Source organism: Ictidomys tridecemlineatus, chromosome X, assembly GCF_052094955.1.
Source record: "Ictidomys tridecemlineatus isolate mIctTri1 chromosome X, mIctTri1.hap1, whole genome shotgun sequence".
Taxonomy (NCBI): domain Eukaryota; kingdom Metazoa; phylum Chordata; class Mammalia; order Rodentia; family Sciuridae; genus Ictidomys; species Ictidomys tridecemlineatus.
In genome coordinates this window covers 78,314,974-78,339,664 of record NC_135493.1, presented here as the reverse complement: position 1 = coordinate 78,339,664, position 24,691 = coordinate 78,314,974, and the positions used below count along the sequence as shown (strand labels likewise).

At 36.4% G+C, this 24,691-nt stretch overlaps 1 protein-coding gene across 11 annotated transcripts in view; it reads left to right on the top strand.

The window, feature by feature from the left end:
• The window catches only part of LOC110599405 (coiled-coil domain-containing protein 43), a 181,515-nt gene that overhangs the window by 131,646 nt on the left and 25,178 nt on the right, over nucleotides 1–24,691 (top strand). Inside the window, exon 1 of one of the 11 annotated variants that reach the window (XM_078034729.1) lies at nucleotides 9,513–9,528. The exons of the other annotated variants lie outside the window; for them this stretch is intronic. The gene's annotated coding sequence lies outside the window, so the exon portion shown is untranslated. Of the gene's footprint in view, nucleotides 1–9,512; nucleotides 9,529–24,691 lie in introns of those variants that run through there. 11 annotated transcript variants of the gene reach the window in all.

Below are 24,691 nucleotides of genomic sequence, written 5' to 3'. Positions count from 1 at the left end.
GTGATGTTAATGCTGCTGGTTCAGGGACCAGTGAATAGCTAGTGAATAGCTAGTGTCTAGATTTCAGATGACTCCAATGTGCATTAAAGTATGAGAAATTCTGTTCCACAAGACCTCTTCAGATCCTCCAGCTTGAAGGTCCTTCAGTTTTGTGCTAATTTAATGGAGAGTATTATTCTGTCATGTTCACACATATTTTCATCTATATGCGCAATAACCTTGGAGAAAAATAGATAAAACTCCATCTTTCACACTTCTAGCATTTTCTCCTGCAAAATTTGATTACTTTAGGTATAAAACTGGGTCAGTAGGCTTTCATCAATGACAAATCAATTATTTCTATTTTTAGAGTTGGTCAGAAACATTAAAATAATGGAATTTTGATGAAAAACTTGAGTTTACAATCATTTAGTAGATGAAGAGCAAAATTTCACTTTACTATCTCATAACTCTTAAGATAACATTAGTAAATAAATATGTGTGAACAGATGAAGGGTAAGGCAGAGTGTGATGCTCACACTCCCTGCATGTGACTCACTCTAAAAGGGTGAAATAGCACTGGAGGTAAGTGACCTGATAAGATATGAGCATTGAATCTCATCCTAATCATTCAAATAAGCCCAAGATAAATACTTTTTTGCTCATCGGGGGCAGCAAACTCTACACATTATACCGAAGGAATACTTTGATAGAAGCATTTATTTAAGTTATACTGTGCATCATAACTATAAAATGGCTTGAACAATTCCGTTTAACCACCATTTATAAGACAGATCAATTCTTTATGGAGCCCCAGTATAGGTGGGAATATGTGGGCAATTTAGAGAGATTGGTAATCTAGTGCTTGCACCAATACTGAGCCCAGCTCATTGTTTTGGCTGAACCAATAAGAGGTATTCCAAGAGTGGAGCAAGTTGAAAGAAAGCAGCTAAAACTCCAAGAACAAATTCAGAGAAAAGAAATTTTCCAAGCCCACGTAAAAGCATGTGTCTACCCATGATTTCAGTCACAGTGCCTCTCAGAATTCCTGTACCATTCCTCTTCAACATGCAAACCATAGACCAGCAGTTTTCAAACTTGGCTGCACAATGAAATGACAGGTGGTACTTGTGAACAATAATTTTTGACTCTGAGCCCAGATTGACTGAATAAGAAATTCAGGGGAAGCCAGGCACAGTGCACACGCCTGTAATCCCAGAAGCTCAGGAGCCTGAGGCAGGAGGATCACAAGTTCAAAGCCAGCCTCATAAATTTAGGGCAACCCTAAGCAACTCAGTGAGACCCTGTCTCTAAATAAAATAATAATTTAAAAAAAACGGACTGGGGGTGTGGCTCGGTGGTTATGCACCCCTGGTTTTAATGCCCAGTACAAAAAAAAAGAAATTTGAGGGAATAAGACATAGAAATTTTATATGCAGCCCAAATTATTTTGTGTTTAGCAAAGTTTAAGGAGGATCACCGGAGCCAGAAATTATTAGGACAATTTTTTTCTCAGCTAAGGTCCTTTTTGAGATGTCTATCATTACTTTTAAACCTTGAAAAGTCAAGAATGTGACAACTGTGCTAGGAAGATAAAATATTTACCCACGTATGATCTAGCAGGAGAAGATGAGAGGTCTAAGAGAATTCCTAGCCCCTTATTTATCAAGAATTTTGGTGGTGTTTTGCAATGGCAATATACAGGAGATTTGAGTGGAATAAGCAACTGTTCCAGGAATTCTGCCTGAAAAAAATTTATTGCCTTTGAGATTGATTGAGCTTAACATCTAGAGTTGTACTCTAAAGCAAACAGGCAGCTGCTTCAGAATTTGTAGAAAACAGAAGTCACGTGCTTAGAACACCCTTATTCTTAGGGGATAAGAAAGGAGAAAATTCACCTGGGGCTTGTGAGGGGAAATCCCTATCTGGAGAGATTCTTTGCTTCCCAAAATTGGGGCCTTTCACCTGCATCTCTATTACCAGTTTCAATTCCTCATAAAAATACATGCACGTGGGCTGGGGTTATGGCTCAGTGGTAGAATGCTTGCTTAGCACGTGTGAGGCACTGGGTTCGATTCTCAGCACCACATAAAAGTAAATAAATAAAATAAAGGTCCATCAACATCTAAAAATATTTTTTAAAAAAATGCATATACATACAAAAGAAGACCTTCACTGTGGAATTTTTCATTTAGATTTTAGGGATTTTGCATTTGAATACACTTTCTTGAAAAACCATAGCCTTGGTATTGAAGAGATATCCAGCCTTCACTTTTGCTTAAAGAGTAACATAGTATAATGGAGTGAACACTGAGGTGGAAATCAAGTGGCCTATGTTCTAATCAAGCACTTTTATTTGTGAACTTTGTGAACTAGAACAAGATGTTCTTTATCTTCCCATTCTCAGTTTCATCATTTGGTAAGAGAGTTCTGCAAATTGATTTAGAAGACCTCTCAGTTAAATTGCTCTGCTTTAGTAGCTACCTAGCTCTCAAGAGTCAAATGCTGTGATGCTTAAGAGCATAGGCCTTGGTGTCATGCTGCATAGGTTCATATGCAAATCCAATTACCTACCTGACCCTGGGGAAACTTTTAAACTCATTGAGCCTCAGTTTTATCATATATAAAATGGGAATAATAGTAATATTATTATAGAGTTTGGAACAACTAGACTAATGTTTGGCATGTGGCAAGCTTTCAACAAGTCCATTGTTGTTACTATTATTCTGATTCTTATTACTCCCTTGCCAAATTGCCAATCTCATAAGACATCAGTATTGAAAATGTGGCAGTGTCTCTGGAAATCACAATAAAGGTTTCTCCAAAAAGACTAGGAATGGAACCACTGTCTGATCTAGCTATACCATTCCTCTGTGTTTATTCAAAAATCCTAAAGTCAGTATACTATAGCAATATATGCATATCCATCGTATAACAGCACAACTCCCAAGAGTCAAATTATGAAACCAGCCTAGATATACAGCAACAGATTAATAAATAAGAAAATGTGGTATATATACACAATGGAGTTTGATTCAGTCATAAAGAACAGAATTATGCCATTTGGTGAAAAATGGATGGAACTAGAGAGGGTCATATTAAGTAAAATAAGCCAGACTCAGAAAGTCAAGGTTTGTACATTTTGTCTCATATATGAAAGTAAGAGGGGGAAAAAGAAAAGAAATGGAATCCCATTAAAACAAATAGAAGGGAAACCAGTAGGGTAGAGGAAATGAATCACGGGGAGGGAGGTCAGGAGGGTAAGGGAAGGTACTGGGGAATAAAATTGATCAAATAATGTTATGTGTATGTATGAATATGCCACAATGAAAGTCACTATTCTGTATAATTATTGTGTACCAATAAAATTAAAAGAAAATAAGATGTGAAAGTGACCAAGAATGTCCCCCAACAAAGGTACTTTCTCTACCATCTCAAATTATAGCTCTAAAGTGTTTTAGCTGGTATGGTGGCACATGCCTGTAGTTCCAGCTATATAGGAAGCTGAGTTAGGAGATTCACTTGAGCCCAGGATTTCAAGACTGGTCTGGGCAACAGTGAGACTTCAGCTGAAAATGAAGAAGGAGGAGGAAGATGATTAATGTTAGTTATCTTATTATGTGCTAAAAATAAAACTGATGAAGTCATTTCGTTCCTTTTTAAATAATGGCTCCCTGTCATCTACAAAACAAAGTCCCAACTCTTTGGAATAATAAGCAAGGTCCTCCATGAAGCAGACCCTGCATAACTCTCTAGTTTTACTTTTCACCACCCTTTCATGAATTTTTGTTCTGGTCACAGATGCAGTTCCTCACATACATCCTTCCCTTTCTTTTCTATGTGTCATTATTTTAGCTATTTTTTAACCCAAAATGTCTTCTCCTGGTATTTCCAACTTTCAAAGTATGGCCAGCATTGAGGCCTAGCTTGAATGATGTTTTCTCCACAAAGATTTTCCTACTTCTTCAATTCATGGTCTTTTCTCTTCCCTCCAAATTTTCAAAGATCTTTGTAACCTTTGGTGCTTAAATTATGCTGACAGAGATGCTAACCTATGCTTACTGCAGCATTCAAACAGTAGAGAGAAAATACAAAGACTAGAACAGGTAGGTTTGTGGTCAGTGAAGCATTATCTTATCAATTTTAAAGATTGTAGTGGGAAGGGATAGTCAAAGAAGGCTTCCTGGAGAAGAATAAATTCTAACCTGGGCTTAAAGAAGTGAGGAATATAGATTTCTAGAAGTGATGAGGTTAGGTGATGAGAAATTGGAAAATGTTCTTGTGCTCTAAAAAATGATATAGGTTTGGGATAGGAATAAACTAAGTTGCCTTGGATGGTACAGCAAGTTTATGTTAGAGATGGATAGAATGTGAGAAAAATACTACTGTTGCTGATAAAAAAAAAACAACAAAATATCTATGTAGATGAGATAGAAAATATAATTCGAGTAAGAGTAATTAGAAGGATTCATATTTGAGTAAAATCTGAAAAACATTAATCAATGTTAGTTTGGTGCATGCTCATTTCCTTGTATTTGACACTCTCCTACTATAACTTTGATCACTTTATCATAGATGAGAAATTTCCAGTACTCATATGGACTGTGTCAATAGAATGTGAAATGCCCATCCCTGGAGATAACAAGAGGCAAATATTCTTTTTTAAAGTTGTATCTGTTCTTTTTAGTTATACAAATAAAAGTAGAATGTATTTTGACATATCATACATACATGGAGTATAATTATTAATTCTTGTGGTTGTACATAATGTGAAGTTACACTGGCTGTGTATTCATATATGAATATAAGGGAAGTTATGTCTGATTCATTCTACTATCTTTCCCATTCCCATTCCCATTCCCTCTCCATTCCTCCCACCCCCATCCAATCAAGTGAACCTCTACTACTCCCAGATAACATTCAGCCTTTGATTTTTCTGGGATTGGCTTATTTCACTTAGCGTGATAATCTCCAGTTCCTTCCATTTACCAGCAAATACCATAATTTCATTTTTCTTTATGGCTGATTAATATTCCATTGTGTATATGTACCACATTTTCTTCTTCCATTTATCTGTTAAAGGGCCCCTAAGTTGGTTCCATAGCTTGGCTATTGTGAATTGATGGCTAAGATCATGGTTGCATGACTATAGTATGCTGATTTTAATTCTTTTGGGTATATGCTGAGGCATGGGATAACTGGCTCAAATAGTGGTTCCATTCCAAGTTTTCTGAGGAATCTCCATACTGCTTTCCAGAGTGGTTGCACCAATTTGTAGTCCTACCAGCAATGTATGAGTGTACCTTTTCCCCACATCCTCACCAACATTTATTAATACTTTTATTATTGATAATTGCTATTCTGACTAGAGTGAGATGAAATCTCAGTGTAGTTTTAACTTGCAAATGCAAATAATCACTAATTGTTAGTGATGTTGTACATTTTTCATGTATTTGTTAACTGATCCTATTATTTCTTCTGTGAAGTGCCTGTTCTGTTCCTTTGCCCATTTATTGATTGGATTGTTGTTGGTTTTTTTTGTATTAAGTTGTTTGAGTTCTTTATATATCCTGGAGATTAATGCTCTATCTGAGGTGCAGGTGGCAAAGATTTTCTCCCATTCTAAGATTTTCTCTCAGCCTAAGCTCTCTCTTCATGTTTTTGTTTCCTTTGCTATGAAGAAGATTTTTAGTTTGATACAATCCCATTTATTGCTTCTTGATTTTACTTCTTGTGCTTTAAGAATCTTGTTGAGGAATTCGGTTCCTACACCAACCTGATGGAGATTTGGGCCTACTTTTTCTTCTAGTAGGCTCAGTGTCTCTGGTCTTATACCTAGGTCCCTGAACCACTTAAGGTTGACTTTTGTGCAGGGTAAGAGATAGGGGTTAAATTTTATTCTGCTACATATGTATATCTACTTTCTCCAGAACCATTTGTTGAAGAGACTGTCTTTCCTCCAGTGTATGTTTACTGCTCCTTTGTCTAGTATGAGAAAACAGTATTTATGTGGGTTTGTCTCTTTGTCTTCTATTCTGTACCATTGGTCTACATGTCTGCTTTTGTGCTAATACCATGCCATTTTTGTTACTATAACTCTGTAGTATAATTTAAGATCTTGTATTGTGATGTCTCCTGCTTCACTTTTCTTGCTGTGGCTATTATGAGCCTTAAGAGACAAATGTCATTTAAAGAAAGTATATAGTGGGTGGGTGATTGAACTAGACAAATTTTAATTCTATTTCTAAATCTAATATACTTTGGGTATATGATCTTTTGACTACTCTGAAATGATGAGTGAAACAAGAAGAAATTTGAAAGGTACATAAATATAGGTTAATTGGGAAAATGGTAGGACTTCAATTAATGTAGCTTAAGACTGAAATAGCTTTTGTTCTTTAGAAGATCGTTTAAGTTTTTAGCTATGGTAAAATTGATTGACTGGAAGCAACCAATCCTTCCATTTTAGTTTGAATTAGTGATAATGATTAAGGCAAACTCATTAAGACAGATATTCTAGATAAATGCTTCATGTCATTTTATCCCTCCTTCATACCTGATGAATTCTTTCAAGTCAGGCAAATTGCTGGTGTGGTCGCACATGGCTGTAATCCCAGTGGCTGAGGCAGAAGGATTGCAAGTTCAAAGCCAGCTTCAGCAACTTAGTGAGGCTCTAGCAACTTTGCAAGATGTTGACTCTAAATAAAATATATAGAAGAGCTGGGCATGTGACTCAGTGATTGAGTGCCCCTGGGTTCAGTCCTGGTACAAAAAAAAAAAAATAGGCAAATGGAGTACCATGTTGAAAAAACATTCTGTTCTACAGTGTTCTTCCTCAAACATACTTTGATATAATTGTTGTAAATAAATAATTGAAATACCCTTGGAGCCATAGTTAAATTTAGCATTTATTTTAAATGAACAAGGGCAGTTATAGTTTAGTATTACTATTTTATAGAATGTTAAATGTCATATTTTGAAAAAATGCATAAGTACCTTGAGTCTACAAATTTGTATGGCATCTGTAAATGTGAAGAATATTATGCCAATGACTTTTAGCAGTAATTGATAATTTCTACTCCATTAACTAATTCATTTATTTGTTTATCTAATAAAAACTGTATATATATTAAGCCTCTCTCCTACATGTCAGGCACTTTGCTTGGTGCTTGGAAGACAATAGTGAAAAAAATCTTATTCTAGTCTATTAAAGGAAATAGGGAAAAACTGAATGAATATGATATCATAACTATAATGAGCACTACCAATAAGAGATTCTTGGCACCATAAGGGCCTATGTCATGGATAAATGATCTACCTACAGAGGTGAAGGCTTCTCCTAGGAAATTATGCTTAATCTATGATGTGACAGAGGAGTAGGAAGATAGTCAGATTGGGGTGGGGAGGATTTGAAGAAGTGAAGTGAGTGACTTCCAGCCTAGGGAATAAAATGGTTTTTCAGGAAACAGAGGGAGCATGGCAACTGTGGTGTGTCTAAAGTTTGAAATTTGAGAGAAAAACTGATGTAAGACGGGTTAAAAGATATAGGAATTATCCTATATCTTAGAACATGTTAAAGATTTTAGTCTTTGCTTAATTGAAAAGTTGGGATATGGCCATTTTGAAAGACAATTTGGCAGTATATTGAATGCTAAACAGTCATATCATATGATCCACAATCACATGATTTAAAAACGTGTCCACAAGGGCTGGGATTGTGGCTCAGTGGTAGAGTGCTTGCCTAGCACGTATGAGGCACTGGGTTTGATTCTCAGTACCACGTAAAAATAAATAAAGATATTATGTCCATCTACAACTAAAAAAATAAAATTAAAATAAAGGTGTCCACAAATTCTACCTGTGAACATTTATAGAAACTTTATTAACAATCACCAAAAACTGGAAACAACCAAAATATTCTTCAATAGATAAATGTATAAGAAAACTGTGGCACACCCATGTAATGAAATTCTATTCAGTGATGAAATAAAAGGAACTAGCAGTCATGCAAGAACATGGATTAATCTTAAATGTGTGTGGTAAGTGAAAAAAGCAGTCTGAAGACTCTATGTATAGTGTATGATGCCAATTACATGGTATTCTGGAAAAGGCAAAAATGTATCTCTGGTTATTAGGGGCAGGGAGGAAAACGTATTGGTGAAACTCAGACTTTTGAGAAATTCTGAATTATACTATATAAGTATACAATACTATGCATTTTTAGAAGCCCATAGAACCTTATAGCACAAAGACTGAAGCTTAATATATTCAAGAAAGCATCATTTAGGAGGTTGGGGATTCCATAATGTGATGCAGAGTGTGACAACACAAACTAACAATGTTATAAACATATGAAACATCAATGAAGGGAATGGGGAAAAAAGGCACTGATCTAAGTAACTGTAGAAATGAGTGGAGTCAGTAACGGTAAAGGCAAAAGAAACTATTCAAAAGTACTGTCCTGTAGTTGATAAAGCTATTTCCTATGAAAGTATGGGTTAACAGTTCTGATACTGCTATACAGATATACTAGAAGTGAATAATTAAGTAAATGGATGGTGGATGGTAGGAGTCAGATTTTTCATGTTGGAGTAGAGTAAGAATTTGTAAATAAGCAAAAGGGGAAGGCAAGAATGATCCATATGGTAATGAATTAGAGCTGGAGATATCAATATGAACTCATATTTAGCTTGAAATAGATATAAACTGTTACATATAGAAATATTTTATACATATGTGTATTTGCAAATTAGTAAACACATATATTTTCTTGATATGTCAGCTGAGAAGGCCTAAAAGAATAAACACAGCAGTAGCTAGAATGAGCATATTCAGCACCAGATTTTGGTTTTAATAACATTCTCCAATAGAAGAAACTAGAGCTCCTTTAGTCTTTGTGCTATAAAGATCCATGGGTTGATTTCAGAACTGGGGTAGGAAATATACAAGGTGATACTGAAGTATCTTATAGTGCTACAAAATAAGGATCAGAAAAGGGTCCACAATGTTGGTGTTATGTCAAAGGATACAGGAACCAACTGAAAGAGTTTTCAATGGACAAAGTTGGAATTTTCCGAGCAAGAAAATAAAGTAGTATTCAATTATGTTGCACAGTGCAAAGTAAATACAATGACACCATACTGATATGAATAAATAATTGAATAAATCTATAGTGCACAAGAATTCCATATAATTTAGTAGATACTCTATGTTATGGTTTAGATGTGATGTCCCCCAAAAGCTCACGTGTGAAACAATGCAAAATTTGGAGAAGAAATGTTTCAGTTATAGCCTTATCTAATCAGTGAATTGATCCCTGATGGGATTAACTGAGTGGCAACTAGAGGCAGGTGGGGTTAGGAGGAAGTGGTTGATTGGGGGTGTGGCTGTGGTTTAAGTATTTTGTATCTGAAGAGTAGAGTCACTCTCTGCTTCCTGATCATCATATGAGCTGGTTCTCTTCACCACACTCTTCTGCCGTCATATCCTGCCTCACCTTGAGCCCTGAGGAATGGAGCCAGCCACTTATGAACTGAGACCTCTGAAACTGTGAGCCCCTAAATAAACCATTCCTCCTCTACAGTTGTTCTGGTCAGGTCTTTTAGTTGCAGCAGCAAAATAGCTGACTAAAACACTCTACCATCATACAGGTGTGGCATAAATCCCATCTTCTTTAGTGTGGTCTTCTCATGGTAACTTCCTTCTATAATGTACAGTGTTGAAATGTTAATAAAGAATAATTTCACAGTGGAGAAATCTGACAAAACCCTACCTCAGCTGGGTAATCAGGGTCAATATCAACAGTGATAGCTAATATTAATTGTATGTGCTCTTGCTGTAACCTGAGGAGAATGGCACTTTACCTCTGTGGTTTTCTCTGAACTTATGACACCAAATTAATCAATCCCGAGGAAAAAAAAATCATACACTCCCCATGGAGGGATATCATACAAAATTCTAGATCAAGATGCCTCAAAAATGCCATCAAAAACAAGGAGAATATGAGAAACTGTCATAATCAGAAGGAATCTAAGGAGGGCTGGGGGTATAGCTTAGTGGTAGCTAGCATGTGTGAAGCACTGGATTTGATCCCCATCATTTAAAAAAAGTCTAAGGAAACATGATGATGAAGTTTAATGCGTTGTAACTAGAAAAGGAGAAGAAATCTGAATAATGTATGAACTCTAGATAATAATAATAATAATGTATCAACATCATTAATTAATTGTAATGAATATGCTGAATTAATGTAAGAAGCTCATCCTAGGAGAAACTAGGTGCTGGATATGTGGGAACTCTATTATCTTCACAGCCTTTTTTTGTAAAGGAACAGTTTTGAAAATAAAGTTTATTCTTGGCATTAAAATGAAACTTTCTGGAAAGTTACACAGGGCTCAGGAACCTGGAACCTCAACTAGCCTCTGAGATTTATTATACAGAAACCATGTGTTCCATGAATGGAGAAAATTATTCAGGAACATAAAGATATATTCTCAGGGGGGCTTGGGCTATATCTCAGCAGTAGAGTAGTTGCCTCACACATGTGAGCCACTGGGTTCTATCCTCAGCACCACATAAAAATAAATAAAATAAATAGATATTATGTCCATCTTTATAACAATCTTTTTTAAAAAGATATATTCTCTTGGGGCTGGGGATGTGGCTCAAGCGGTAATGCGCTTGCCTGGCATGCACAGGGCGCTGGGTTCGATCCTCAGCACCACATACAAATAAAGATGTTGTGTCCACCGAAAACTAAAATAAATAAATAAATAAATATTTTAAAAATTCTCTCTCTCTCTCTCTCTCTCTCTCTCTCTCTCTCTCTCTCTCTCTCTCTCTCTCTCTCCTCTTTAAAAAAAGATATATTCTCAGAACACTACCTCAAAGCTCTTAAACGCTTATCTCTGGTACCTCAGTCATTGGACAGTTCAAATTCAGTATTAGAGGAACACCATGCTAACATGTAAGGAAATGATTTTCCCAATTCTGACATATGCTTCACAGAGCTCTATGGTTGGAGAACCACATGGAAACAGAAAGATATAGAGTTTCCATCCACCATTTATAAAGCCCTTCATCTCCCTGACCACGAGTGTTTTTCCTAATGTGTATGCACTGAAGTTTCTATGTATTCTTCCAGTGATGAAAGTTGAGGATAAATGCTATAAAAATGGACAAAAGCATCTTAAAGCATACTTGAGGAACATTTTGTCTGTTAACAGACAAAAGGTCAAGTAACTTGGCTTTACTTAGCATTAATTTTGATATAAAAGTATCTGGATTGTTTTGTTGTACTGGAGATCTAACACAAAGGCACTTTACCCCAGAGCTACATCCCTAGCCCTTATCTTTTTAAAGTGCTAGGCAAGCGCTCCTACCACTGAGCTACAACCACAGCCCCTAAGTTATATTTTTTGGTACTATGGATTGAACCCAGAGGTGATTAACCACTGAGCCACATCCCCAGTCCTTTTTTTTGTTGTTGTTGTTGGTCGTTCAAAACACTACATAGTTCTTAATATATCATATTTCACTGTTTGATTCAAGTGGGTTATGAACTCCCAATTTTACCCCGTATACAGATTGCTGTATCACATCAGTTACACTTCCATTGATTTACATATTGCCATTCTAGTGTCTGATGTATTCTGCTGTCTATCCTATTCTCTACTATCCCCCCTCCCCTCCCCTCCCCTCCCCTCCCCTCCCCTTTTCTCTCTCTACCCCCTCTACTGTAAATCATTTCTACCACTTGTATTATCTTGTCTTACCCCTCCTTTCCTCTTATATGTAATTTTGTATAACCCTGAGGATCACCTTCCATTTCCATGCGATTTCCCTTCTCACTCCCTTTCCCTCCCACCTCTCATCCCTGTTTAATGTTAATCTTCTTCTCAAGCTCTTCGTCCCTACCCTGTCCTTGGTTACTCCCCTTATATCAAAGGAGTCATTTGGCATTTGTTTTTTAGGGCTTGGCTAGCTTCACTTAGCAAAATCTGTTCTAGTGCCATCCATTTCCCTCCAAATTCTATGAATTTGTCATTTTTTAATGCAGAGTAATACTCCATTGTGTATAAATGCCACATTTTTTTTATCCATTCATCTATTGAAGGGCATCTAGGTTGGTTCCACAATCTTGCTATCGTGAATTGTGCTGCTATGAACATCGATGTAGCAGTGTCCCTGTAGCATGCTCTTATTAGGTCTTTAGGGAATGATGTAACGTTTTTGTTTTGAGAAGATTATTCTGGCGGATGGATTCAGAACCTCTGAAGCAGTGTAGAAATAAAGTAAGACAAACCAAATGAGTAAAAACAAATGCAGTTTATTCAGAGCTTACTATTGAAAGTTAGTCAACCACCATCATTTGCATTTTGGCAGACTCAAAAGGCAGGCAGAGGAGTGGGCAGGTTTTACAGTGGAAAAATATAAAGCTTCAGGTGTGCCTTGATTAGAGGCTGTTGGCAGGGGGAAACTGTAGGTATGCTAACTAGGAGTGGAACATCCTACGTGATAGGTTAGAGATGCAAACTTGGCTTTCTTTTGTTGGCACTAAGTTGGAAACCTCCTTCAAATTAGGGAGGCCGTCACTTATTAAACAAGTTCTGGCCATTTGGGACCCATAATTCTGGAGGTTATTGTTTTGCTTCCTGGATTGGTTACTAGAGATAGCTGTCTGAATTTCTACAAGTCTGACAAATAGATATTTGGCATCTTGGGTTGGTGCTGTGGTTTGGATCTGGAATGTCCCCCCAAAAGTTCATGTGTTGGAAACATGATTCCCAATGGAGCAAAGTTCAGAGGTGGGGATTTGGGGCAATGATTAGGTTTCTGATCTCATCAGTGGATTAATCCATTGATAGCTAAATGGACTACTGGGAAATTGTATTTAGTTGGAGGAAGTGGGTCACTGGGGACATGCCTATGGGGACAATATTTTGTCCCTGTCCCCTACCTCTCTATCTCTCTGCCTTCTGTTGTCATACATATACTGATCCATACATATACTGATGCATATACTGATCCATACCCTTCCACCATGATGTTCTGCTTCACCTCAGGGTCAGAACAATGGAGCCAACTGATTATGGACTGATGCTTCTGAAATCATGAGCCAAAATAAAATTTTCCTTCTCTAAGTTGTTCTTGTCAGGTATTTTGGTTAGAGTGTCAAAACGCTAACATAATTGATTGCTGTAAATGATAATTTGGTTTCCTAGGCATGTTGCTGCAGGTTGTGGATCAGAGTTCTAATTTTATATATACTCTGGCCATTGTCTGTATATTTAGTCTCTCAGTTGTATGCATGAGATCTATAGGTGCTTATAGTCTATAGAGCTATAAAGAAGAGGAGGTAATGATAAAGAAGTAATACCTAAAACTTTAAGTTGAACACATCTCTGCCTTGAAGTCTTGAAATGTCCTAACCTGAGGTGCTACCAGTAAAGTAGATGACTTTATCTTTTGGGCTTTCTTGCCTTTTTGATTTTCCAGCTATTTTTTGGTGGTTCATACTCCTATAGGAATCTCCCTTTATCAGGTCTCATTAATACTGCTAACACTGCTGCTTGGAATTCAGGACTCTAACTCCTCATACCCTTTCCTATCCTACTACTTATCCCATACTCTCCAGTCCAAGAGAAAGACTTCTCATGGTAGTCAACTGGTCAAAAATTCATACTCACATATAGAAAAGGGCTAGAAGTTTCCATTATTATCCAGCAATATGTTACATTTCACTTAGTAACAACCCTCTTATTATCTGACCCAGGAGAATAATTTAAACTGTGGGCATTTGAGCCTTGTAGGAGAGAAGGGTGGGATGTGAAAGAGGCAAGTATGGAACCATGGTCTTCAAATCAGACTACATAGGTAGATCTTGCCTATTCTGCTTATGTTTAGGATAGCTTCATGATTCAGACAGACTGTGTTAAACATTTTCCTAAATTTGCTCACACTCCTAAAATGTGCTTTTGAGGCTTTAAATTACACATTACATTTCCAGGAATGTACTGGCATGTTTAAGATTTCATGCACTTCCAACCACCTTGGTATCTTTAGAAGATGCCTTACCAATTTAGCACTATCTTTATTTACTCTTTCTGTTATTCCCTAGAGGAGCACTAAATCTTTATCCTTATTTGCTCTCTCTGTTTCTATAATGAATTACTAAGCAAAAAGATGGTTGAACCCTGAAAAAGAAATTTTTTTCATACCTGATATGACCAATTAACCTGTTTGATTTTTATTTCCCCCTTCCAACACACTGTACCTATTTAAATCCTATGGAGTGGGTGGGCATCATGGAAAGGTGATTTTCACTTGAGGCTAATGAAATAAATCTGCTGAAACAGTCTCAGAATTAGACCAAAACTAGACTAAAGCAATGGGCTCAGCCTCAAAAGCTTAAAGTCAACTGCAGCAATTTTTGCAAAAAGGAGAAGCAATGCCTAGTCTTGGAGTGCTTCCTGGGTGTTTCTCTGACCTACTCTGGTTACCTCATGGTACCACCTGTGAATCATTTGAGCTCATCCCAGGTTGGGTTCCTATAGCTAAAAGAAACCTGCTGACATTTTGCTTGCTAACCAAGGCCACCATGTGGCCTTCATCAGAAATGTGATGATTTTTAAATATGGCAGAAGAAAGACATAAAGAGAAGTTAACTACTGTGATGGAATTTCCCCAAAGCAGAGTGCTGCCTTTGCTTGCAAGCCATGAAGCACTGACTCATTTTATTTTTGAAATTGTAGCTAATGAGCTAGACAGGGGAAAGAAACGATGAAATTCAAACTCATTGCAGGAGGAATTAACTTCATTTATTGTTAGAGTTTGGAGCTCGACCACACACACACACACACACACACTTTACATCTTGCATTTTTATGATTCATTATAAGAATCTTTATTGAACAGCAACAACTCTACTATTATGTTTTATGGACATGCTCCCTTACTAATTTTCCTTCCAAAAAATTATGTTTGCCTATGCATTTCCAAAGATATTTTTTTCTTCTGAGAAAAACAAATCAAGCAGAAACATTGATATAAGTCCCATTTATGTAAATTTGGGTTGATTTTCAACATTTGCCCTGGAATGTAGTTGTAACTCAAGTATGCTTTCTTCTAAGGGGACACCATAAATAAAAATATGTTTTCTCATCCTTCCAGTGCATAAATACAAATATTGCTGGGGAAGTTGAGCCTGTTGATTGTGCAGGAAAAAAAGGATAAAGGGATGGAAGGTGAAGAGGTGAGATAAACAGTAGGTGGGGGAAGGGTAGAATTTTTAAAAAGTCCGACCCCCTGTGGGATGAAATCTAGGGCTTGACACATGCTAGGCAGCGCTTTACCATTGAGTCACAACCCCAGCTAACAAAAGGACTTGTTTATTGGTAGTTCTTTCACATTCATACACACAGAAACCCCATAATTATCTCCATAAACCCTATACTACATAATTTTTCTTTTCTTATTTCCCAAAGCACTTGGCAGAATGATTTACATATAGAAGGTTGCTTGCATGGGTATTATAAAACATTTTGAGAAAAAGAAATTGGCAGTGGTTTTAAGCTGAAGGCTAAAGAAAAGCAGGTCAGTGATTTGGTAATATAAACCCTAAATTGAGGTTATTTGTTAACATTTTCTGAAAAAACTATTCAGCTTGTGGGTCAAGGTTCTTCACAATTGGGAACATCCTTTATTTTCAGGCATGAACCTTCTATTTATTATCAAAATATGTCACGTGCCTTTACATTTTTACTTATATTATATACACTCCTTAACTTGAATTTCTCTTATTCCTCTCTCCTCTCCATCTATCTGCATGTTTCTTAGACTTCAAGGTTCAGACCACATGATACCTTTCTAAAATTTATTTCTAATATTCAATACCACCACTAGCAACCATAGTGATGTTCCCTGACATCATAGTGTGTACAACTCTTTTTGTTTTTAGTAGCTACTCTGGTAAGAAGTGAACTTTTGCTTACCTCCCAGACACTGGGCATTATCTATAGTGAATACACACTTAAGTGTCAATTCAAGCTACCTATGTGTTCTGTTTGCCTTCTACAGGGTTTAAAATCCAGCCATTTTTTTTTAAATTAAGAGGATTAACATTTTAAAAATCAGTATTTCTTTTCTCTTGAAGACCAGATTTGGCAATCCTGGGCTCGCATTTCCACAGGATAGCAATTGGCTATGTAGTAGCTCCCTCCCCCTCTTTTTGGGTGGGTATTGCCCTCTTCATGGCTTGCTTTATTTATCTATATTACCTACTTAATTCCTGTGTATTTGAGTTTGCAACTTGTATTCTTAGACCTGCATGAATTTCTTGCTTCAGCTGACTTCATAGGACTTTTTTCCCTTATTGAGGTTGTTGTACAACTTGACTTGTTATATGTTCACATTGTAAAATTATTACCACAATTAAGCTAATTAAACTTTTCATCACCTCATGTAGAAAACTATGTTTGTTTTGTTTCTGTGGTGAGAACACTTGATATGTATTCTCTTAGCAAATTTTGGACATACAATATTATGAGGGGTAAACACCAGGAAGTACATTATATTTCCAAAAGTTATTAATCCATAAATGAAAGTTTGTATCCTTTGATCAACATCTCTCCATTATTCCCACCCCCAATCCTTGGTAACTACCATTTACTCTCTGTTTCTTTGAGTTCAATTTTTTATATTTCCCATATAAGTTAGATTGTGCAGTATTTCTCTTTCTGTGTCTGACTTATTTCTCTTAGCATAATGCCCTCTGGGTTCACCCATGTTGTTGAAAATGGCAGGTCTTCCTTCTTCTTTTTTTTTTTTTTTTTTGAGAGAGAAAGAGAGAGAGAGAGAGAATTTTAATATTTTATTTTTTAGTTATCGGCGAACACAACATCTTTGTTGGTATGTGGTGCTGAGGATCGAACCCGGGCCGCACACATGCCAGGCGAGCGCGCTACCACTTGAGCCACATCCCCAGCCCTCTTCTTTCGTTTTTAGGGCTGAACAACATTTTGTTGTGTGTGTTATCCATTCATTGATCATGGACACTTGGTTGCTTCAAATCTTGACTATTGTACAAAATGCTGCAATGAACATGGCATAGAGATATATCTTTGAGATACAAATTTAATATTATTTAGATATATCCTCAGAAATAGGATTTCTGGATTATATGATGGTTCTAATTCTCATTTTCTGAGGAATATCCATATTACTGTTTTCTATGATGGCTATGCCAATTTACATTCCCACCAACAGAGCAAAGGGTTTCCCTTTCTCCACATCCTCACCAACACCTATATGTTTAAAATTTTGATAACAGCCTTCCTAACAGGTATGAGGTGGTATCTCATTGTGGACTTGAAGATTATTTACTTTGAATACCTTTTCATATACCTGTTTGGTATTTGTGTGTCTTCTTATGAGAAATTTCCATGTAGGTCCTTTGCTCATTTTTAAAATAGAGTTATTTTTTTACTATTTAATTGAATGAATCCTTATATATTTTGGATATTAACTCCTTATTGGATAAATGATTTCAAAATATTTTCTCCCATTTTATATATTGCTCTTCCTTCTCTTCCTTTATTTCTCTTTTTAACAAAAGTAATTTATTCTCTCATGATTCTGGGAACTGGAAATAAAAAACCAAGATGTTGGCAGTACCATGCCTCCTCCAAAGGCTCTGAAAGAGAATTTTTCCCTTTTCAAGCTTTTGGTGGCTCTAGGTATTTCTTCACTTTTAGCTGTATCACTCTAATTTTTGCCTCCATTTTCTTCTGTTCCTTTCTTCTCTCTCTCTCTCTCTCTTTCTCTCTCTCTCTCTCTCTCTCTCTCTCTCTCTCTCTCTCTCTCTCTCTCTCTCTCTCCCTCCCTCCCTCCCTCCCTCCCTCCCTCCCTCCCTTTCTCACCCAGGGGTTGAACACAAGGGCACTTAACCAACAAGTCAAATCCTCAGCCCTTCTAAATTAATTGTTTTTGTTTTTGGTGTGGTGCTGAAATGAACCCAGGTCCTCCCACATGCTAGGGTAATGCTCTACCATGAGCCACATCTCCAGCCCCTTATTTCTGATTTGGAGACATGGTCTCACTGTGTTGCTTAGGGCCTTGCCAACTTGTGGAGGCTGGCTTTAAACTTGCAATATTCCTGCCTCAGCCTTCCAATCCTCTGGGATTACAGGTGTGTGCCACTGCACCTGGCTTCTGTTTCTGTTTTAAAACTTTTATTGGTGTATTGTAATTATACACATCAGTGAGATTTATTGTTACATATTGATATATGTATACAATATAATTTAACCAATATCATTCCCCAGTATTTTCCCTTTCCTTCCCTTCCTTCCACCTCCTGGTCTTCTTCCTCTCCTTTACTGGTCTCCCTTCTATTTTTATGAGATTCCCCCTTTTCTGCCCTGTTTCCTTCTCTAAATTCTACATATGAGACAAAACATACAACCCTGGACTTTCTGAGTTTGGTTTATTTTGTTTAGCATAATGTTATCAGGTTCCATTCATGTTTTTGCAAATGACATATCTTTAATTTTTGTAGCTGAATAAAACTCTATTGTGTATATGTATCACATTTTCTTCATCCATTCTTCTGTTGATGGGCACATAATTGGCTGGTTTCATAATTTGGCTATTATGAATTCTTCCACTATAAATTTAGATATACATGTATTGCTATAGTATGCTGACTGAAATTCCTTTGGGTATATTTCTATTTAGGTCCTTTGCCCATATTTTAATAGTGCTGCATTTTTTTCTATTAAATTGGATGAATTCCTCATATATTTTGGCCTGATATAGCTGAGTCATGTGGCAATTTTATTCCTAGTCTCATGAGGAAACTCTATACTGATTTCCATAGTGGTTGTACCAGATTATAATATCACCAACAGTGTTTACTGAGGTAGGTGCCCCCAACCTCATCATCATTTATTATTTATATTCTTGATGACTATCATTCTAACTGTAGTGAGATGAAATCTCAGCTGAGATTACAGGTGTGTGTTACCATGCCTGGCTGCCTTTATCATTTCCTTTGCTAACATTAATTTTGGTTTGCTATGCAAAAACATTTTAGTTTGATATAATTTATCTTTTATTTATTTATTATTTATTTTTGGCACTGGGGATTGAACCCAGGGGTGCTTAACCACTGAGCAACATCCTCAGCTCTTTCATGTATTTTATTTTGAGATAGGGTCTTACTAAGCTGCTTAGGTGCTGAGAGCCATGGCTGAGTCTGTATAGCCCCTGGCATTCTGTATATCCGCCTCGGCCACTACTTTTGAGTTCTCGCACTACTTTGGAGTTCTCGTGGGGATTCCTGGGGATTCCCCCGAGAGTTGCCATTGGTTGGGGAAGTGCAGGAGGAGGGATTTCTGGGAGAGATATTTCCAGCTGGGGGTTCCTGGAGGAGCCACGTGGTGTTCGGGAGAATTCCCCTGGAGCGTGGGTGAAGTGTTTTCTTGCAGTTCAAAAATAAAGTTTGTTCCTGCTTCAGTGGCTCGTGATTTGTGCCCAGCCAGACTGCAGCACTTAGGGTCTCCTCAAATTGCTGAGGCTGGCAGTGAACTTGCAATCCTCCTGCCTTAGCCTCCCAAGTTGCTGAGATTACAGGTGTATGACACTGTACCCAAGTATCTTATTTATTTTTACTTCTGTTTTTCGTACTTTTTATGTCCTTTCAAAAGAATCATTGCCAATACACATGTTGAGGAACTTTCTCCCTGCATTTTCTTCTAAATTTCAGGTTTCATACCTAAGTCTTTAATCCATTTAAGATGATTTTTGTATATGGTGCAAGATAAGAGTCCCACTCCATTTTTTTTGCATGTAAACACCCAGTTTTGCCAGCAAAATCTATTTGAAGAGATTGTCTTTTCTTAATTGTGTATTCTTGGCAACTTTGTTGAGGATTTATTGACCATATATGTGTGGGTTTCTTTCTAGGGTCTCTATTCCATTCCATTTGTCTATGTGCCAGTTCCACACTTTGTAATATAAGTTAAAATTAGTATTTATGATATCTCCAGCATTGCTCTTCCTTAAGATTATGTAGACTATTTGGGGTCTTTTGTGGTTATATGTGAATTTTAAAATCATTTTTCTATTTGTGAAAAATACTGTTGGCATTTTGATAGAGACTGCACTGAATCTGTATATCTTTCAGGGTAGTATGGACATTTACTAGTATTAATTCCTCTAATCACTCAAGATAGGATATTCTTCTATATAGTGTGTGTGTGTGTGTGTGTGTGTGTTTGTGTGTGTACCTTCAGTTTCTTTTATCAATGTTTTTTAGTTATCTGTACCATTATCATGGTGAAATTTGCTCATAAGTATTTTATTATTTTGTTGATATTGTAAATAGGATTTTTCTTAATTTTTTTCACATAGTTCATTATTAATGTATAAAAAAGGAACTGATTTTTGTACGTTGACTTTGTGAACTGCAACTTTATTAAATTTTTTATTGGTCTTAAAGGTTTTTGTCAGCTCTTTAGGATTTTCTATATATGAGATTATATCATCTGTGAAAAAGGATAATTTTACGTCTTCCTTTCTGACTTGGATGCCTTTTGTTTATTTTTCTTTCCTAATTATTCTAGCTAGGACTTTCATGATTATTTTGAACAGAAGTGATGAGAATGGGTATCCTTTCCTTGTCCCTGATCTTAGAGGAAAATCTTTCAGATGTTGATTGGTTTAACTGTACATTTGCCATATATATGGTCTTTATTATGTGGAGGTATCTTTCTTCTATACCTATTTGACTGAGAGATTGTATTATGAAAGGATGTTGATTTTTGTCAAATGCTTCTTCTGCATCTGTTTTTATCACTATAAATTTCCCTACTTGAACTGCTTTTCCATATCCTGCATCTGCTGTTGATTCTCATTATTGCATTTAAAATTTAATTCATTATATTTTTCGACTCCAGAATTTATATTTGGTTCTTTCACATAATATTTTTTTTATTTTTATTTATTTTTTAGTCATACATGACAGCAGAATGTATTTAGACATATAATACATACATGGAATGTACATACATCAATCATATTGTCTATTCTGCTGCCCTTCCTATCCTCCCTACTCCTCCCCTCCTCTCCCATCCTTTCTCTCTGTCCAATCTAATGTGACTCACTTTTTTTTCTTTTTCTCATTACAACATCATATATGTATTCTGTATAATAATGAGGTTCTCCTTCCATCTTCTGTGCAACTCCCCTTCTCCCTCTTTTTCCCTCCCACCTCTCTTCCCTATTTAGTGGTAGTTGTCTTCTCATGCTCTTCCTCCCTATCCCATTTTGAGTCACCCTCCTTATATCAGAGAAGACATTCGGCATTTGTTTTTTAGGGATTGGCTAACTTCACTTAGCATAATCTGCTCTAATGCCATCCATTTGCCTGCAAATGCCATGATTTTATTATTTTTTAGTGCTCAGTAATATTCCATTGTGTATAAATGCCACATTTTTTTAATCCATTCATCTATTGAAGGGCATCTAGGTTGGTTCCACGTTCTAACTATTGTGAATTGTACTGCTATAAACATTGATGTGGCTGTGTCCCTGTAGTATGCTCTTCTTAGGTCTTTTGGGTATAGTCCGAGAAGGGGAATAGCTGGGTCAAATGGTGGTTCCATTCCCAGCTTTCCAAGGAATCTCCATACTGCTTTCTAAATTGGCTGCACCAATTTGCAGTCCCACCAGCAATGTATGAGTGTACCTTTTTCCCCCGAATCCTCGCTAGCACTTTGTCTTGTTTGACTTCATAATGGCTGCCATTCTTATTGGAGTGAGACGGTATCTTAGAGTAGTTTTAATTTGCATTTCTCTGACTGCTAGAGATGGTGAGCATTTTTTCATGTATTTGTTGATTGATTGTATATCCTCTTCTGAGAAGTTTCTGTTCAAGTCCTTGGCCCATTTGTTGATTGGGTTATTTGCTTTTTTGTTGTTTAACTCTTTGAGTTGATTGTATACTCTAGAGATTAGAGATCTATCTGATGTTTGATGGGTAAAAATTTGTTCCCAGGATGTAGGCTCCCTATTCACCTCGCATATTATTTCTCTTGCTGAGAAAAAAATTTTTAGTTTGAATTCGTCCCATTTGTTGATTCTTGGTTTTAACTCTTGTGCTATAGGTGCCTTATTAAGAAAGTTGGGGCCTGCCCCCACGTGAAGATTAGGACCAACTTTATCTTCTATTAGACGCAGAGTCTCTGGTCTGATTCCTAGCTCCTTGATACATTTTGAGTTGACTTTTGTGCATGGTGAAAGAAAGGGATTCAATTTCATTTTGTTGTGTATGGATTTCCAGTTGTCCCAGCACCATTTGTTGAAGATGCTATCCTTTCTCCATTGCATGGTTTTAGCACCTTTGTCTAATATAAGGTAGTTGTAATTTTGTGAATTTGTCTCTGTGTCCTCTATTTTGTACCATTGGTCTACCAGCCTGTTTTGGTGCCGGTACCATGATGTTTTTGTTACTATTGCTCTAAAAGGGCATCTAGGTTGATTCCACGTTCTAACTATTGTGAATTGTACTGCTATAAACATTGATGTGGCTGTGTCCCTGTAGTATGCTCTGGAATCTGGAATCATGATACCACCAATTTCACTCTTCCTGCTTAGAATTACTTTAGCTATTCTGGGTCTCTTGTTTTTCCAGATGAATTTCATGATTGCTTTTTCTATTTCTGCAAGGAATGTCATTAGGATTTTGATGGGAATTGCATTGAATCTGTAAAGTGCTTTTGGTAGTATGGCCATCTTAATAATATTAATTCTACCAATCCATGAGCAAGTTAAATCCTTAATCTTCTAGGGTCTTCTTCTATTTCTTTCTTTAGGGTTCTGTAGTTTTCATTGTACAGCTCTTTCACCTCTTTTTTAAGTTGATTCCCAGGTATTTTATTTTTTTGAGGATATTGTGAATGGAGTAGTTGTCTTCATTTCCATTTCAGAGAATTTGTCACTGATATACAGGAATGCCTTTGATTTATTGGTATTGATTTTATATCCTGACACTTTGCTGAATTCATTTACTAGTTCTAGAAGTTTCTTGGTTGAATTTTTTGGGTCTGCTAGGTATAGGATCATGTCATGGGCAAATAGTGCTAATTTAAGTTCTTCTTTTCCTATATTTATGCCTTTAATTTCTTTTGTCTGTCTAATTGCTCTAGCTAGTGTTTCAAGAACTATATTGAATAGAAGTGGTGAGAGAGGGCATCCCTGTCTTGTTCCAGATTTTAAAGGGAATGCCTTCAATTTTTCTCCATTTAGAATGATGCTGGCCTGAGGCTTAGCGTATATAGCTTTTACCATTTTAAGGTGATTTCCTGTTATCTCTAATTTTTCTAGAGTTATGAACATAAAGGGATGCTGTATTTTGTCGAATGCTTTTTCAGCATCTATCGAGATGATCATATGGTTCTTATCTTTAAGTCTATTGATGTGGTGAATTACATTTATTGATTTCTGTATATTGAACCAGCCTTGCATCCCAGGGATGAATCCCACTTGGTCATGGTGCACGATCTTTTTGATATGTTTTTGAATATGATTTGCCAGAATTTTATTGAGGATTTTTGCATCTAAATTCATTAGGGATATTGGTCTTTAGTTTTCTTTCTTTGAAGTGTCTTTATCTGATTTGGGAATCAGGGTGATATTGGCCTCATAGAATGAATTTGGAAGTACTCCCTCTTTTTCTATCTCCTGAAATAGATTGTAGAGTATTGGTATTAGTTCTTCTTTAAAGTTCTTGTAAAACTCTGCTGTATATCCATCCAGTCCTGGGCTTTTCTTGGTTGATAGTCTTTTGATGGCTTCTTCTATTTCCTCACTTTATATTGGTCTGTTTAGGTTGTTTATATCATCCTGACTCAATCTGGGTAGCTCATACCTTAAGGAATTTATCGATGCCTTCACTATCCTCTATTTTATTAGAGTATAGGGTTTCAAAATAATTTCTAATTATCTTCTGTATTTCTGAATTGTCTGTTGTGATGTTGCCTTTTTCATCCCATAAGCTAGTAATTTGGGTTCTCTCTCTTCTTCTCTTTGTTAGTGTGGCTAGTGGTCTATCAATCTTATTTATTTTTTCAAAGAACCAACTTTTAGTTTTGTCAATTTTTTCAATTGTTTCTTTTGTTTTGATTTCATTGATTTCAGCTCTGATTTTAATTATTTCTTGCCTTCTACTGTATTTGCTGCTGATCTGTTCTTCTTTTTCTAAGGCTTCGAGGTGTAGTGTGAGGTCATTTATTTGTTGGCTTTTCCTTCTTTTAAGGAATGAACTCCATGAAATGAATTTTCCTCTTAGTACTGCTTTCATAGTGTCCCAGATATTTCGATATGTTGTGTCTGAGTTTTCATTTACCTCTAAGAATTTTTTAATTTCCTCTTTGATGTCTTCTGTAACCCTTTGTTCATTCAGTAGCATATTGTTTATTCACCATGTGATGTAGGATTTTTTCTTTCTTATTTTATTATTGATTTCCAATTTCATTCCATTATGATCAGATAAAATGCATGGTAGTATCTCTACTCCTTTGTAATTGCTAAGATTTGCCCTGTTACATAATATATGGTCTATTTTTGAGAAGGATCCATGTGCTGCTGAAAAGACAGTGTATCCGCTTGATGTTGGGTGGTATATTCTGTATATATCAATTAAGTCTAAGTT